Source organism: Micromys minutus, assembly GCF_963924665.1.
Source record: "Micromys minutus genome assembly, chromosome: 24".
Classification (NCBI taxonomy): domain Eukaryota; kingdom Metazoa; phylum Chordata; class Mammalia; order Rodentia; family Muridae; genus Micromys; species Micromys minutus.
The window spans coordinates 24088501-24105815 of record NC_137959.1 but is presented as its reverse complement, the minus strand read 5'-3'; positions in this window follow the sequence as shown (position 1 = coordinate 24105815).

Here is a 17315-nt window from a genome sequence, read left to right as displayed (position 1 = left end):
TATTTATTAGTTGTAAAAGTTCTCTGGTGAAATTTTTGGGGTCACTTAAGCATACTATAATATCATCTGCAAATAGTTATATTTTGACTTCTTCCTTTCTAATTTGTATCCATTTGACCTCTTTTTTCTCTGTGATGGCTCCAGTACTACATTGAATAGGTAAGGAGAGAGTTGGCAGCCTTGTCTCATCCCTGCTTTTAGTAGGATTGCTTCAAGCTTATCACCTTTTAGTTTGATGTTGGCTACTTGTTTGCTGAAAATTGCTTTTACTATGTTTAATATGAGCCTTGAATTCCTTTCCAAAACTTTTAACATAAAAAAGTGTTGATCTTTGTCAAATGCCTTCTCAGCATCCAGAGAAATGATCATGAAGTTTTATGCATTGTTTGTTCATATAGTGGATGAAATTGATGGATTTCTGTATATTTAACAATCCTTGCATCCCTGGAATGAATCATACTTGGTCTTGGTGAATGATTGTTTTGATGTGTTATTGGATTTGGGTTGCAAGAACTTTTTGAGTATTTTTGCATCAGTGTTCATGAGGAAAATTGTCTTTCTTTGTTGGGTCTTATGTGATTTAGGAGTGAGCATAATTTTATCTTTGAAAAATGAGTTGGGTAGTGTGTCCTCTGTTTCTATTTTGTGTCATATTTTGGAGAATATTGGCACTATGTCTTCAAATAAGGTCTGATAGAACTCTGCACTGAACCCATCAGATACTGCACTTTTTTGTTTAGAAGCTTTTTTATGATTGTTTCTATTTCTACAGGGGTTCTGGGACTGTTCAGATAGTTTATCTGATTCTTATTTAACTTTGTTATCTGCAATCTGTCTAGAAAATTGTCCATTTCCTCTAGACCTTCTATTTTATTGAGTGTAGGCTTTTGTTATCGGATCTGATGATTTATTGAATTTCCTCAGTTTCTGTTGTTAAGTCTCTACTTTCATTTCTAATTTTGTTAACTTGGAAACTCTATCTGTGCCCTCTACTTAGTCTGGCTATAAGTTTATAGATCTTGTTTATTTTCTCAAAGAACTAGCTCTAGGTTTTGTTCATTCATTTTATTTCTATTTGCTTGAGTTTAGCTTTCAGTTTGATTATCTCCTACCATTGACTTCTCTTGGGTGTATCTGCTTCTTTTTTTAAGAACTGGGTTATGATGTTGCCAGGTTGTCCTGGCCTAATTTCCTAGATTTTTGCACTTGCCTCTTGCTTTCTTGTTATTAATGATGCTAAGTGATCTTGTTGTCTCTAACGGAAGCTTGCCTCTCCTGTGAGTCTCCAGAGGGAGATTGATCCTGGGTGTTCAGCTCTCTGGGTAGGCTGTGAGTTCCAAATGCAATGATTAGTCCTGATGAAACTGGGTCGGGTCTGGCCTTGTGCTCAAAGTGTGTGCTCTCAGGCAACACCTTTACCTGTGCACTGTGAGTTCTGGGTGTCCTCTCCCTAAATATAGAGTGGGAAGGGAATGTCAACTCATTCCTCTGCTCAGGAATGAGAGCCCTCCTGAGGCTCTTCAGAGTGTCCAGCAACATGTTGGCAGGCCACCAGTCCTGATCAATGTTCAGCACCCTATGGGCAGTCTGTGAGTTCTGATGGCAATTGATAGGCACTAACTCTGGGTGCAGATGGAGGCCCATGGACTTCATAGGGAGAATGCTTCTGTGTCTTCTCTGGGTGCTTCGTTCTCTGCTGCCTGATCTTCCTGTGGCTTTTGGCCTAGATGGAGGCCAGACCAGTCCAATCCCAGACTGCACCATGATCCCTGTACCCTGAGAGATCCTCGAGGTCCTTTCCAGAAAATCAATGGAGAGAGAGCTTGAGCTCACCAGTGGGCTCAGTCAAGACAGTGCTCTTGTGTCTTCCCTGGTGCTCAGCTTTCTATGGGCAGGCTACCAATCCTGATGGCAGTGTGTTTGTTTGATCTTCCTGTGGCTCTGGGCATAGATGTAGAGCAAATCAATCTATTGTTGTCTCCTTGCTCAAGATCAAGTACAAGTTAATCAAAGACCTCCACATAAAACCAGGTACGCCGAAACTAATAAACAAGAAAGTGGGGAAGAGGCTCGAATGCATAGGCACAACAGAAAATTTCCTGAGCACTCTAAGATCAAGAATCAACAAATGGGACCTCCTAAGATTGCATAATTTTTATAAGGCAAAAGACACTGTCATAGGACAAAAAGGCAATCAACTAATTAGGAAAAAATCTTTATGAATCTGACATCCAATACAGGGATAATAGCCAATACTTACAAAGAACTAAATAAGTTAAACTCCAAAGAATCATATGTACAGAGCTAACAAAAAGAATTCTCAACTGAGGAATATTGAATGTTTGAGAAGCCCCTAAAGAAATGTTCAACATCCTGAATTATCAGTAAAATGAAAATAAAAACAACCCTGAGATTCCATCTCACACCAGTCAGAATGGCTAAGGTCAAATACTGAGATGACAGAAGATGTTGGAAAGGACATGGATAAAGAAAAAAATACTCCTCCATTGTTGGTGGGATTAGAAGCTGGTACAAAGACTCTTGAAATAATTCTAGAGGATCCTCAGAAAACTGGACATCCTACTACCTGAGGATCCGGTATCCCACTCCTGGGCATATAACTAAAAGTTGCTCCAACATATAAAAAGGACACATTTTCTAATATGTTCATAGAAAGCCTTACTTATAGAAGCCAGAAGCTGTAAAAAATTCAGATGTCTTTCAACAGAAGAATAGATACAGAAATTGAGGTACATTTACACAATGGGGTACTATCCAGCTATTAAAGACAATGACTTAATATAATTCACAGGCAAATGGCTGGAACTAGATAATATCATCCTAAGTGAGGTAACCCAGTCACAAAACAATACATAGTATGTCTGCACTTACTGATAAGTGGACACTAGCCCCAAATCTCTGAATACCCAAGAAATAATTCAAAGACCTTATGAATTTAAAAAAGAAGGAACACCAAAATATGGATGCTCAGTCCTTCTTAGAATGGAGATCAAAATACTCATTGTAGACAATATATGGACAATTAAATGAGTAGGGATTAAAAAAAAAGATCATCCAAATACTGCCTTAAATAGGAATGTATTCCATATGTAGCCACTGAACACAGTTATTATTGCTGATGCCAAGAAGTGCTTAGTGGCAGGAGCCTGATATGGATGCCTCTAAGGTTCTGCCAGAACCATATTGATACACATGAGGATGCTTGAAGGATACCATCAGACTGAACATGGAACCCCAGTGAAGGAGGCAGACTAAGGACTGAAGGAGCTGACATGTTTCTCATACAACCCCATGGGCAGAACAACATTATCAACCAACCAACAACCCCCACCTCCTGAGCACACAGGAACTAAAACATGAACCAATACACATCCATTGCTCCAGTTGCATATGTAGCAGAGGATGGCATTGTCTGGTTGTCTGGCATCAATGGGAGGAGAGGCCTTTGCTCCAGCGAAGCCTTGTTTTCTCAGTGAAGGGGAATGCATAGGAAGTGAGAGTGAATTGGGTGGTTGGAATTAGGAACATTTGCATGGAATCATGGGGAGGGGACAATAGAGTAGGTGAAAATGGGATGAATTTTGAAATGGAAATACAGAGAATATCCAAAAAGTATTTATAAATGGCATTAATGTATAGTAGTAAACATATTTGATTTGATCATTTTTAGGGTATGCAATTAAACTTTGCATTGTGCCAGGTGGGTTCCTAAGTAATCTATCTGAATCGCAATAACAATTTGAAGAGACTGAGAGGAAGTACCGAGTAGAGAAAATAATGGCGATACATAATTTCCCTCAATAATTTTTATTAGAAAAAGCAAAACCCATACATCTAAACTAAGTAGATGCTTTGCTTCAGAAGATTTATAACATTCACTCAATATTTTCAACGAGACACTTTGTGACCCCAGAAAAAGGATGTCACTCCAAATTGCTTAATAGACCTCTGTTTGAAAACAACAACAAACACTTGAGAAACATGATGTGCTGCTGAGTGACTTAGGTAAGGAATACGCCTTCAGCATTTGGATAGGGACATTCATGTCATTAACCAGGACTGGGAGAACTTGGATGTTGGAACAAACAGATGTTGAAGGACATTATCTCAGGGGCAACTCCTGATGCCAATCTCCTGCTCAGTTGTGATGGTACCCAGGTGCCTTTGATACTGAAAGAACAAGTGGGATGTTCCTGTGGGTGTCTCAGTACTCCAGTAGGAGGTTTGAAATTCTTGACAAGGTACATTTGTATATGAAGAACACTACTGCCCTGCAGCTCATCACAAGAGACCATCCACAACTGCCTTTGCTTCTTTTATTTCATAAGAGACATTAAAAGTCCTGCTCTCATCAGTGTGTCTGCAGAGTCATTAATTTTATGTTTTAAATGGAAGGATAAAGCTAAATTTTCTTAGCTTTTGAAATGTCAAGTGAATTTCACTGAACCCTGAAAGAAACAGTTCACATTTTCTCTTTTAAGATTTATGATGTTATGCGAGGCTGACTGATTGACTGGCATTGTTCAATGTTACAATTATAGGAACTCTTTAGTGTCATGGTCTTGAATCAATCAAAGTAATCAAGAAATGTTTAAAAAGTCCCCACTCCAGTAAAAGTCAAAAAGTAACCTTTCATAATACCATGGACAAAGTATATTTCTTAAAAAATTAAGTATTATGTGAATCAAAACCCTTTGCTAACCTTCTTCTGGGAGAATCTACTTGTTTTAACAATCATGTGAAGGCAGCAACTCATTTTTAAGGATTCATTTCTGAAGATCTTCCACTAAATTCTTTGTACTCCTTAGATACTTTGAAAAACTTTGTAAGCTATCATGTAATGTAGATTATCACCACCCGTGTTTCAACAATATCAATGAGACAGACCTACGTGAGAGATTTGCTGGATAAAACCCAACCGAGGACCCTGTAACTTTCCTCTGACCATAGAGTAGCCAAACACAACCAGGCAGAAGATGTATAGTTCACGCGGATAGTTCAAAATCCAAGTTTTGAACAAATACTATGTAGAGGTATTTTATTTAAGGCTATTTGCAAAATTATAATCACAGTTCCTGTGGTGGTTGATATGGATTAGCACAGTGACTGGGGTTGTAAAACACCCAGGAGAGAAGACTCTGAATATGTCTGTCACGGATTAACTTGATTATACTAAATTAGGCAGGAACATTTTTTTATGAGAGTAGACAGTAGCATTTCATAAATGGGGTCACAGGTAATGCTAGAAGGTATCCTAACTGTGGATGTAATATGACCAGATGCTCCAAGTTTTCTACTACCACAACATCTCTACCAATGATGGATGGTTATCATCAAACTGTTCAGTAAGATAAGCCTTTTATTTCCCCAATTTGATTTTCAAACTTAGTATCAGGAAGAAAAATAACTAATATAGTTTCTCAATAAAATATTTGATATTCTGTTGTTAGTATATTTGTTATAACTACATATTAACTGATAAATTATGTATTATATGTAATTACATTGATATCTAAACACATCTAATATATATATACATATATATATAGCTAATGAGAATGCTATATATATATATATATATATATATATATATATATATATATATATATATATATATAGCTAATGAGAATTCTATTATTCTTTTATATTGTGTATCCTTTAAAACTTTGTTCCTTTCTCATATAAAGTATCCATGCTATGGTTTCTCTTCCTTCTCCTCCCCCCAGTTCTTCCACTGCATATCCCCTTCCATCTGCATCCACTTCTTTTCTGTCTCTCACATTAAAAGAACAGGCTTTTAAATGACGAGAAACAAATACAACAAAACAATATATTATAAAAATAAAACAAAACCATGAAGTTAGGCCAGGCAAACCAACTGAAAGTAAATATCCTGAAGAAAATGCACAGGATTCAGAAACCCACTTATTCCCACAACCAGGAATCTATAGAAATACTAAACTGAAAGCTATAATATAAAAGCAGAGGACCTGGTGCAGAACAATACACTCCCCGTGCTTGCTGCTTCAGTCTGTGATATTTTATGAGATTTGCTCAGTTGCTTACAATCTTTCTGTGTTCTCTACTGTGGGATTTCCTAAGCTCAGAGAAAAGTCAAATTTGATGGAGATATCCCATTTAGAATTGTGTGTTTCAAGATATGCTTCTGTCTTCGGTCTTCTGTCTTCTGTCTTCTGTCTTCTGTCTTCTGTCTTCTCTCTTCTCCCTTTCCCCTTCTCTTTTCTCCCTTCTCCCCCTCCTCCTCTCTGTCTCTCTGTCTCTGTCTCTCTCTGTCTCTGTCTCTGTCTCTCTCTCCCCCTCCTTCCCTCCCTCTCCCTCTCTCTCTCTCCCACTCCCTCTCATTCTCCCTCTCCCCCCACACTCTTTCTCTCTCTCTCTCTTCTCTCCTTTTCCTCCCTTATTTGCTCTCTTATTAGATTGTCTTGATGTGGTTCTTTATATCTCTTTCCAATTGCTGCAGTAGGTGGCCTCCAGATGATGACTGAATACAGTATTGAGCTGTGAATGTCAAAGTATGTCATTGGAAATATATTTGTAATTACTTTTTTTAATCATGTTTAGACTAGTAGTGTTTAATTTTAACCAAGATCTGGGGTATCTAATCTCTGGTTCTTGGTGATCTAAGCAGTGTTAAGTATGGGTTCAGTCTCATTGGAATGGGCCCTAAGGGAAATTAGACATTAGTCGGTCATTACCACAACCCTTGTGTCACCATTGCTCTATCTTCATTTCTGTTAATACACATTATAGTTCAAAGATTTGGGAGCTGGATTGGTGTCTGCATTGCTCTTTTAGTAGCCAGAATAATAACTTTCTGTATCAAAGATGCTAGAAAGTAGGGTAAAGTAGGCTTGAGCTCTCCATTTTGAGACTTGTGTGGGCAGTGTCTGCAGCAATGGGGCATTGCTGTCAGTTTATGGAGAGCAAATTCTTCCCTTTGCAATAGCCTAGATTGTCTGGGGAATCTCCCCACTGACCAACAACTTAATTGGAAATAACATAGTCTAGGGACTGGAAGAATTGTTTGGTGATAAGAAATGGCTATCTGGAAATCTAATTCCACCATTATTTAGAGACTTCGTTGGGATTGTCTTCATATATTCTAGGAAGTTTCAACTGCACTGAATTTTTGTCACACTCTTCAAATTCCCCTCAATTCTAGCTTTCTCTTCCTGCATTCCCTCCCCCAACACAATTTTTATTTCTTCTCCCCACTTGATCCTTTGATTACCACTTTCCCTGGTCCCTGTTTACTTGTTTACTTATAAAATTTATTCTATTTCTCCCTCTAAGAAAATTGATTTGTCCCCCACAGTAATTTCTTCTATTCCTAACCATTCTGTATCTATATATGGTGGCTTGGTTATTTATTTATTGGCTAATATCTTCATATAAATTAATGCATATCATATTTATCTTCCTGAGACTGGATTATTTCACTCAAGATTTTTTGTTTCTATCTATTTGGTATAATTTTTTTAATAATATGTGTAGTTTATTTTGAGGTCTCTGAAGGTTGATAATTCCTGTCAAATTTATAATCTGTTTCTTGATTTGGCTCTAGTCACATCTGAAATAATATGTCAGCAGCAGTTAGAAAACATATTTGAAAGTTGCCTGTTTTTCTCCTGTTTTTAAGAATATTAGTTTCATTTTTCAAAGTGAGCATGCTTATTTGAGTTACAGACACAACATAGTAGATATTTCAGATTCCAATATGTCCTCTGCAATCTCTCTAAATTTAAAAGCAGGTATGAGAGTTAGAGATTACATGCTGGTTTTCCATAACTGTTTCAAATTATAATTTAGCACTCTTGGGGAACAACATCACCAACAGAATAAGTAGAAAAATGTTTTCTATCACAAATATTAAATCCCCAAGTACAACTTTCCACCATTCAGGTAAATCAGGAATGAGGCTATGTATATATTAAATGTTCAGCATCGTGCAAGCAATCCTTATATGCTTTACCACTAGGGATACTCAATAATTGCTGAACAGAATGAGACATATGTTTCCAATTTAGAACAGAAAAAAAAAAAACTACTGTAAATAAATAGTGTAAGATAATTTAAGAGAATCTTCACAGGGCTAGATACTGACATCAGGCAAAAAAGCAAAACAGCAAAACACCGAGCTCAGCTCCCTCTCGGCCATTGCTTCAGTCTGCAGACATGGCTGGGAATTATGCCGTCCAGTAGATAGAGCAATGAAGCCACTTTACACAATGATGGGCCCTGGCAGACACTTTAGAATGTTACTCAAAGCCCTGATGTCAAAAAGGGCTGACCATAAGGGGGGGAATCTACTCTTTCCTGGAAACCTTTGCTTCCTATTAGTAAAATGAAAACATTTATTCTTTTTTCTAGACGTGGCAGAATTTCAAAAAGTAAATGAGGTTATAACAAAAAATGTGTCACCATTTCCTTCAAAGCTCAGTGGCAATTGTCAAAGAGGAAAAGTCAGTGAGCAATATCATAAAGCTAATTAAAATTATGTCAGAAGATAAACTAATTAGGACACCAGTGTACAGAGATATGTCATCGTGTCATTCTAGAAAAAGAAAGAAGTAAACATTGATATGCTCAAAATATAATATGAAAAAGAATTTTATACAATCACAGGGAAGCAAATTAATTACTGCTTCACTCAACACTGGCAAAGAGCATAAAAGTAAAACCTCTAGAGAAGTGTTTAAAGTTTGGAAAATACTCATAAATAGGTACAATTTTGATGGATCAGTTTAGAATTTTTTAAAAAGGAAACTTTGTTTTCTAACTAGTAGTTGCTCAATCCACCATTTAGCCAACTGACTCATTCTCTCTACCACACCAAAGCAAGTCATCTAAAATAATATCTATACACATACATCTGTGAATTTATCTTCATAGTTTTCTGCTCCAGCTTGTTTTGAACTCTTTGACTGAAGTAGACTTCCCTCCTACCTCACCTTCTGAAGGTCTTGTGGCTACAGGAACTTCCCCCATTCTGGCAGTAGGCCCGCGTATATGTACTGGGACAAAACCAGTGACACTTTGACAGTCGTTATATTTTTAAAGATATAATCCTTCATGCAAATTATATATTCATTTGCATGAGGCACTGACAAGCTTCTCTGTGAGAAGAAAGCATATCGCAGCTCTTCAATTTCTGAAATCCGGTTTTGTGCACAAGCTTCGGGTTGCGTCTTTGCAAATTTCTTCAACTACACCACATAAGACAAGAGAATCAGGCACTGTCAACAGAAAAGGAACATTTTGAATACATCAGTCAGAAAACAAGCCTATTTGAGAAACAGAAATAAGAAAAGGTCAAACAGGGTGTTCTCAAAGCACTCGGAAAACTCTCAGGTGAATGCCTGTGTCTATTTGGAAACTGATGGGCTGCTGACGAGTGCAAACCTGCTTTTCGCATTGTTTCCTCTTCTAGAAGCGAAGTTAATTAAATATTCCTGTATTTGGCTTTCTTTATGTGATTCTAAAGTTTCAAAATAATTCCCCTAAGCCCCAAGTAGTATTGGAAAATGCATTTATGAGTATAAAAATTATGCTAGAAGTCACCCTGGTTAATTACAGTAAAACAATCTTTATGATTGGTATCATGTATAAAGTTAATTGTCTCATTAACCTTAGGCATTTCAATCCAGTCCTGTTATAAATGAGAATCAAAAGAAGGGCCAGCATGGAAAAATAGGTAGTGACTTCAAAACAGTGTACATTCTTCAGTGTGATCTTTAAGACTGGAATTTATATATCTTCATGCTTAAAAACAAAACATGCTAGAATGTCAAAGTAATGGGTTAATTGAGAACTGGCCTTTCTGTGAATATCATTGCAGGATACTCTAGAAACCTCAGATTTCTATAATGATATCTCCTTAGCATTTCCACATCTTGGCAAAGTGAAAATTAAGGAATTGTTTAAAGGAAACAAGTACCTTCAATATATGAACAGTCTTCAGGTAGCTAATAGATAACTTCTGGAAACTTCTTGTAGATGCATGTCCACTGTAGTTCCTGAGGAAGATTTTAAAATGTCTCTGTTCAATGCCTAGGACATAATGAAGTGGTGGCATTGAGTTGTAATCAGGAACAACATGTATACAGACAAAGCTTAATTGACCAATGTTGTCACAAAAGGTAAGATATGATGTTTGTAATCTTGAAGATGATGTAAAGGAAATTATTAGCAGGAAATGGAACTCATATGGAAGAATCAGAGTTTGATATTAGCAAAACTCTGATAAGCCAAATTAAATAGGATTATATGTTTTTATCACACTTATGACTGTTGATTCAAAAACTTTCAAGAGAAAAATAGCACAGCATTCAGATGACAAGGTTATCATTAACTTAAAATTTACAGAATGAACAAATGCCACACTATAATTTCTTTTAGATGGGAGGTAGTAAGTATACTCTTTTACTTCTGTATAATCAGCATAGTATTCTACAATGTTATAGATTTCTTCAGTCTCACAGATGCTATTGAGAACATAGTGTCTAATTTTGCTGAGTTTTTTCTCATGTAAAGAAAATGTTTTTGGTATACCAAAGTTGGCTCAGAAGTTGGAAATATATATTACTTTTGCTGAAGACTAGAGTTCAGTTCCTAGAACTTATATCTAGAAGCTCACAATTGCCTGTAACTCTGGGTATGGGGGATCCAATGTCCTCCCTTTGGAATCCTCTATCTACTCATATATGTACAGACTAACTCTAAGACACATAAGTATATAGCACATATCAGTACCCCAAAAGGAACATCAGCACCAATAAAAATGAAATGTTTTATCTCTTTGAATACCCCTACCTGGGCAAAAATAGGCAGAGTAGGAAGAAAAATGTTTGAGCCACATGTTTGCTCCCCTCCCAACTTGCAAACTGGTACACGACGAGTAGTATACTGGCTGCCATCCTCCCCACAAGCCTTAAACACAGGGCCTTAGGAAGATCACAGACATCTGTGAATGAGATATTAAGATGGTAAACAGGAGCCCAGATAGATTACTTTGTCAGTTGACACAGAACACTTGATCACCTAATGTTGTGCAGGTACTGAATGTGTGTGTGTGTGTGTGTGTGTGTGTGTGTGTGTGTGTGTTCTTTGTATGTTCTTTAAGATTGCGCCTGTGAAAGATTTTACTAGTAATAACAGCAATGAAAACATCTATTATTATATTTATTATTATTATATGGTGATGAAGATTTATTGATTACATGTGCTATAGAACCAATCATTAAGATTTTCATCAAAATATACATGAAGACAAATCCAAAGATGCAAATGTCCCTAAGGAGCATTGGGCCACTGTCTGTACTATGCCTTGGTATACACATAAAGGTGTATCATCTAATCCCTGTTCTTACGACAGAAATGTAAATTCTGTTGCATCTGGACTCCAACAAGTAAAGCCTTAGCAAGTAGATGTATGCTCCTCACAGACATCATACCCCCAATCAAAAGAACTAGCATACATAAATTTATTAAAGGATATTCTTTTTGCAATCCTTCTCAGTCTTTAAAATAAAATAAGTTACTCTCTTGAAAATATATTTTGTTTTTTTAGGTGTACTGGCTGTTTTTGTATGTCAGTTTGACACAAGTTGGAGTTCTCACAGACAAAAAATCCTCCCTCAAGGAAATGCCTCCGTGAGATCCAGCAGAAAGCCTTTTATTCAGTAATGATCAGGGGTGGGAGAGCCCATTTTGGATGGTACCATCCCTGGGCTGGTAGTCTTTGGTTCTATAATAAAGTAAGCTGAACAAGACAGGGGAAGCTAGCCAGTAAGCAATGTCCCTCCATGGCCTCTGCATCAGCTCCTGCTTACTGACCTGCTTGAGTTTAAGTCCTGACTTGCTTTGGTGAAGAACATCAATGTGGAAGAGTGAGCTGAATAAATCCTTTCCTCACCAACTTGCTTCTTGGTTATGATATTTTGTGCAGGAGTAGAAACCCGGATGAAGACATGAGGTGGCAGAACATTTAGTGTGGTGGAACAGGAAGAAAATCAGCCCAATTTCCTGTAATCTCAGTTGAGGCTGAAGGAAATGTTACTCCAGGTACTCAAAAGATAATCCCAAAAGGCAGTTCTTTCAACGTGGTGTTCGAGAAATAGAATCTGGTCCCTGATCCTATTCTTCGGCAATTAATAGCAATATAAACATCACTTTCAAAAACACTAATTGAAAACCATTAAAATGCAGCATATTATATTTTACTAGAGAAGCAAGGGAAGTTTCACAAGGTATCTTGGCTGGTTAAACCATTACTCTTAGAATAAATGATGAAAAATTCTATTAACAAAAGGCATCATCTAGGGACCAAGAGGGACAACCTGAGATATGTTGTAGAGCACTTAGATTTGGTTTCTAGTAGCCAGATGGTGGTACACCACCATTCATAATTCTAGTCCCAGGATATCTGATACCCCTCTTAAATTTTAAGGCCCCAGACATGCACGGGAACATATAAGTGTATTCCCACAAACACTGCTATACATGAATAAAATTAATAGAATTAAAACACTCTCATTTTCTTTAATCTCCTGGTCTCCCCGACTCTCCTTTCAGGTCTGGGCTATATTTTCCCTCCCTTTTGGTCTTTTCTCTTTTTAGATTGTATAAATCTGTATTGCTTATTAACTCTGGGATTCAGAAATTGTTCACAGCTCTTAGCTGATCCTTTGCGTCCTAAATACTAAAAGAACCCTCTCATGAAAATAAAACTCTATAAAGAACAGAATGAGTGGTTAAAAGATTGCCTATGCCTCATCACATGTGCCAGATGAGGGATCATAATTGCTCTTAGAGACTGTCACTTGTTGTCACCCAGCTCATCAAGACTTAATTACTAGCCTCAGCACCTGTTGCTTTGAACTGGTAATTCTTTACAGACCTACAATTAAATTGAAAACATACTCGATAAGTCTGTAGTTCTTAATTTCTTTATTTATTCCTAATTTTTACAATTAATTTATTCTTTCATATATTAAATCCTTACTGCAGTTTCCCTTCCTGCCTCTTCTCCCAGTCTTTTCCTCACCTCTTTCCCCTCCAAATCCATTACTCTTCTATTTCCTTTCAGAAAATGTCAGGCCTCCCAGAGATGGATGACAACCATGCCTGGCATTTGAAGTTGCAATAAGACAAGGCACCTTCCCTCATATTAACAAGTCCATCTCATAGGAGAGCTCCAAAAAGCAGGAAAGAGTGCCAGAAATAGCCCTTCGTACCTGTATTAGAAGTTCCATGAAAAACCAAATTATGCAACTACAACATATTTATTAAGAATGACCAAGTAAGAACTATTCATAACCCTTGATTATCAGCTCAGTTACAGTGAGTCCCTATGAGTACAAGTTTGTTGATTCGGTTTTTTGTTTTTGTTTTTGCTTGTGTGAAAGGTGTCCTCAACTTTTCCACTCCTAGCTTCCTTACTCCTCATTTCCAAAAACTTTACTAAAAACCACATAATGCTTGGCTGTGTTTTTCTGTCAATATTGAGTTTATTATTCTCATTAAATTAGCATGATATGATTAAATGACAGATATATACTTATATTTTATATGTATATAATGTATGTATATATTTTATATGCATATATTATATATGTACATATATGTGTATATAATTATATATATTGCTAAATTACAAAGCATTTTGAGCAGATCTAGAAAATAATTTTAGTAAAGAAATGATAATTATTTGTTGAAAATAATTTAAAAGTTTATAATGCAATTATATACACAGTCTTTGTCATTATGGGGAATGACTCTTTTTATCATATTTTGTATACCATACTCAACAATACCTATATACAGAATTTCACAAATTTATACATGAAAACTCAAGTTGATTTTTAAAAAGAAGATATTATAAATATAAGCTTCCAAGTACTATAATGCTTCTGTAATATTTAGTTAGAAACAGATAACAATAACTGTGCAATCATTTCACTAAAAGTATTAAATGAATACATATATACAGAGTTACTTTTTAAAGCCTGCATCAATTTCCAATTCATTACATATGATGGAACAGAAAAAGTAGTGTTCTATACAAGAGCTCTATTAAAATTCTTATTCGCAAATTTATCTAAACCCTATCTTTCTAAGTAATCAACATGATAATTATTTCAAGAATCCAGCCTTTTTTGGTAATTATCTTTAGAAAGGCTGGTGCTTAAAATAAATGGATAGTATCAGCCATATAAATGCTTACGGTATATTATTATACTTTAAAATTTTATTCATTGCAATTTTGTACAACCCAGTTGCTTATAATTTGCTGTAATTGCTCCTCAAATAGAGCATTAAGGTTTATGGCTTCATATTTTCCTTGACTAAAAGGCTTTATTACCATAACAATGCATAGAAAATGGAAATATTGATGCCTATAACCTCTAAGTAATGTTTGCTTATTATTTAATGTGGAGATATGCAGCTTAATTTTAAATGAATCAGAAAGTGCCAAGGCATAATTATTCTCCTTTTCACATATTGTTTCTACCTTAAAAATCTTACAATTTAAGAAAAAAACTTTCATTTTATGCGTTTTTGAATGTAAAGAGGTTTTTTGTTAATATCTGAACTAAAGAGAATGTTGTTTTAATTTAAACCCTGGTTTCTTAATTTTCAACAGACTGATGTCCTTTACATCAGTGTAGAAATTTGTAGTCAAGACTGGATCTATTAAGATCAAGACATAAAGGAAAGAAATGGTTTTTAGTGCAGAGGGAAATAACCTTTTACAATATTAATAAAGACTCTCTATACTTACTATGTATCTTTGACCTATAATGTCAGAAATATAGATAGTGCCCTTAAATCATACAATTGTAGCTTCACACCAAGTTTGCACCATTCGGCTTTATCACAAAGGTGTCCAGATTTCTACAACATCTGGCACATTCCTAGCAATTAGTTTTGGGCAGGCCACAATGCTGCCAGTCTCAATTGCAGATCCACGCACATGCACACATTATGATTAGTAATGATTTATTCAATGATGAACTAATTCATCTTAATCAGTTAAAGCCTAGAACTATGGGAGTTGACAGTTGTGATTTGTGCTGCAGGGATATTTTTTTTTATATAATATCATTTTTTCCTAAAGTAAGCAAAATGAAGAGGACAACTCAGAAGCATTTGGAATAAGTACTATATTGCAGTAAAACATATTTAGAAAGCCATTTCTTGATGGCCATTGTGTGAAATAATGAAGATGAATTAATGATTCCCATTCTTTCTCAAAACTGATAAGTAAAGGATAGTGTGTGAAATACTCTAAAGACTTTTGTAGATTTTAATATATTTTACTTCTCTCATTGATTAGCGAAACATAGCCAGTCATCTGCAGAGAATGCCAACTCAGAATATGCCATAAAGGGATTCACTCCCCATAAATATAGTTCAATGTTGCAACTCCTACAACATCCTCCTACTGAGATTGTCTAAAGCTGCCTCCACATTCAGATGTTGTAAACAACAAATTTATCTCTTCATTGAGATAAAAAAGAAACAAACAGCATTTTCCAGCTGTGGTTGCTGTGTGTCGAACACTCATCACAGTTTTTCCATGCACAAATAGCCTGAGTGTCTTTCTTCATTCTCCATCAGTCACTAATCTATGAAGATCATGGAAGGACAGTAGCATCTACTCTGCCTTTGATGGCAAGTTCTCTTGTAACATCAAATGCTGAGTTATGGGAATATTTCTGTACATTCTAGAAAGAGGACTGTGTATAGAGGACAAGGTATTTTATTGTGGGTACTATTCATAACTGAATAAATTTACATTCTATATGTGGAAATGAGCTACTGTAATTGAGTAATAGGATAAATATTAATTTTAAAGTGTTTATAATACTTGATTTGAACTCAACTCTCTGTGATGCTACATCAATCAAAAATAATTGTGATTATTTTGGGAGTTATAGCCAAAATTCTTTAAGGTAACAAAGACTTAAATATTACAGATAGTTAAATAAATATCCTTTACTTACCAATGCTGCTGAATATTGAAATTTCTTCATTTTATCTCACTTAAATATCAAGGTAATTTAGTTTGAAAGGTTGAGAAAAAAACAATTTTTTAATCTCTTCTGTATTTTTATTTATGACATCAGATTTGTCTGATTAAGGATGTGGGGAAAGAGGAACACACTCCTCCATTGTTGGTGGGATTGCAAGCTGGCATAATCTCTCTGAAAACCAGTCTGGCTGTTACTCAGAAAACTGTGTCTGTTGACTTCTACCACTGGCTACTTTTTCATAACTTGATTTTCTTACCATGGCTTAACTGCTCCAGCCCTTATTAGTGACAATGAGCACAAAACCTCATGAAAGAGAATTTTGTAAAAGTTATTTTATCAGAACTCATTTGTAGTTGCCTTCTGATCTCTATGTTTAAGCTATGGAGTTTGAGCTATATATACACACACTAGTATGTACACACAAACACACACAATTATGCCCATAGGCACACATCTATCTTTATCTCTATTATCTATATCCATATCTTTCTCTCTCTATATATGTACATCTATATTTTTATCTATCTATATCTGATCCGTAACTATACCTATATCTACATACACACACACACACACACACACACACACACACATGCACACACAGAAAAGTAATCTATTAAAGAGGAAATACTGATGCCCACAGGAAACAATGCCATTATGATATAATCTTTGCTTTATGATTTACTTGTAGAATGTTTTGAATACTTCTTTCATTTGTTTTATTGAATTAAAATCACGTGTATCATTGCAAAGTTCATTCCACCCATTCTATATATATCATAATATGTTTGATCACGTGATGTATAGATAATAGGAAAAATAAGAAGATGATTGATCATGAGAACAACACAGTCTGGCCAGCATCTGTAAGGGAGTCACTCCCCTGTTAGAGAAGGTTGCCTGAAATTTGTTTATTTTCACAAACGGTATATCATACATATGTCCTTGGAGAATTTATTGAAACCTAGGCATAATAACCCAATTTGATTGTTTTCTTTTTTTTTCTTTCTGTTCATGATGGTTCAGAGTTCTGACTCATAATTGAAAAGACCCTTCTTCCTAGTTTGTACAGCAGTTTGAATTTGTTGTCAACAGGTCACAAAAATTCTTTCAGCTCCCTTCCCTTGCTACTGTACTGCCATACAATTCATTTCAACATAGTAAAAAGTGAGACAAGTTAGACATATTACATCAGTATCCAAAATACTCCAGGGCTGTTGATAGCATTAGGGCAAG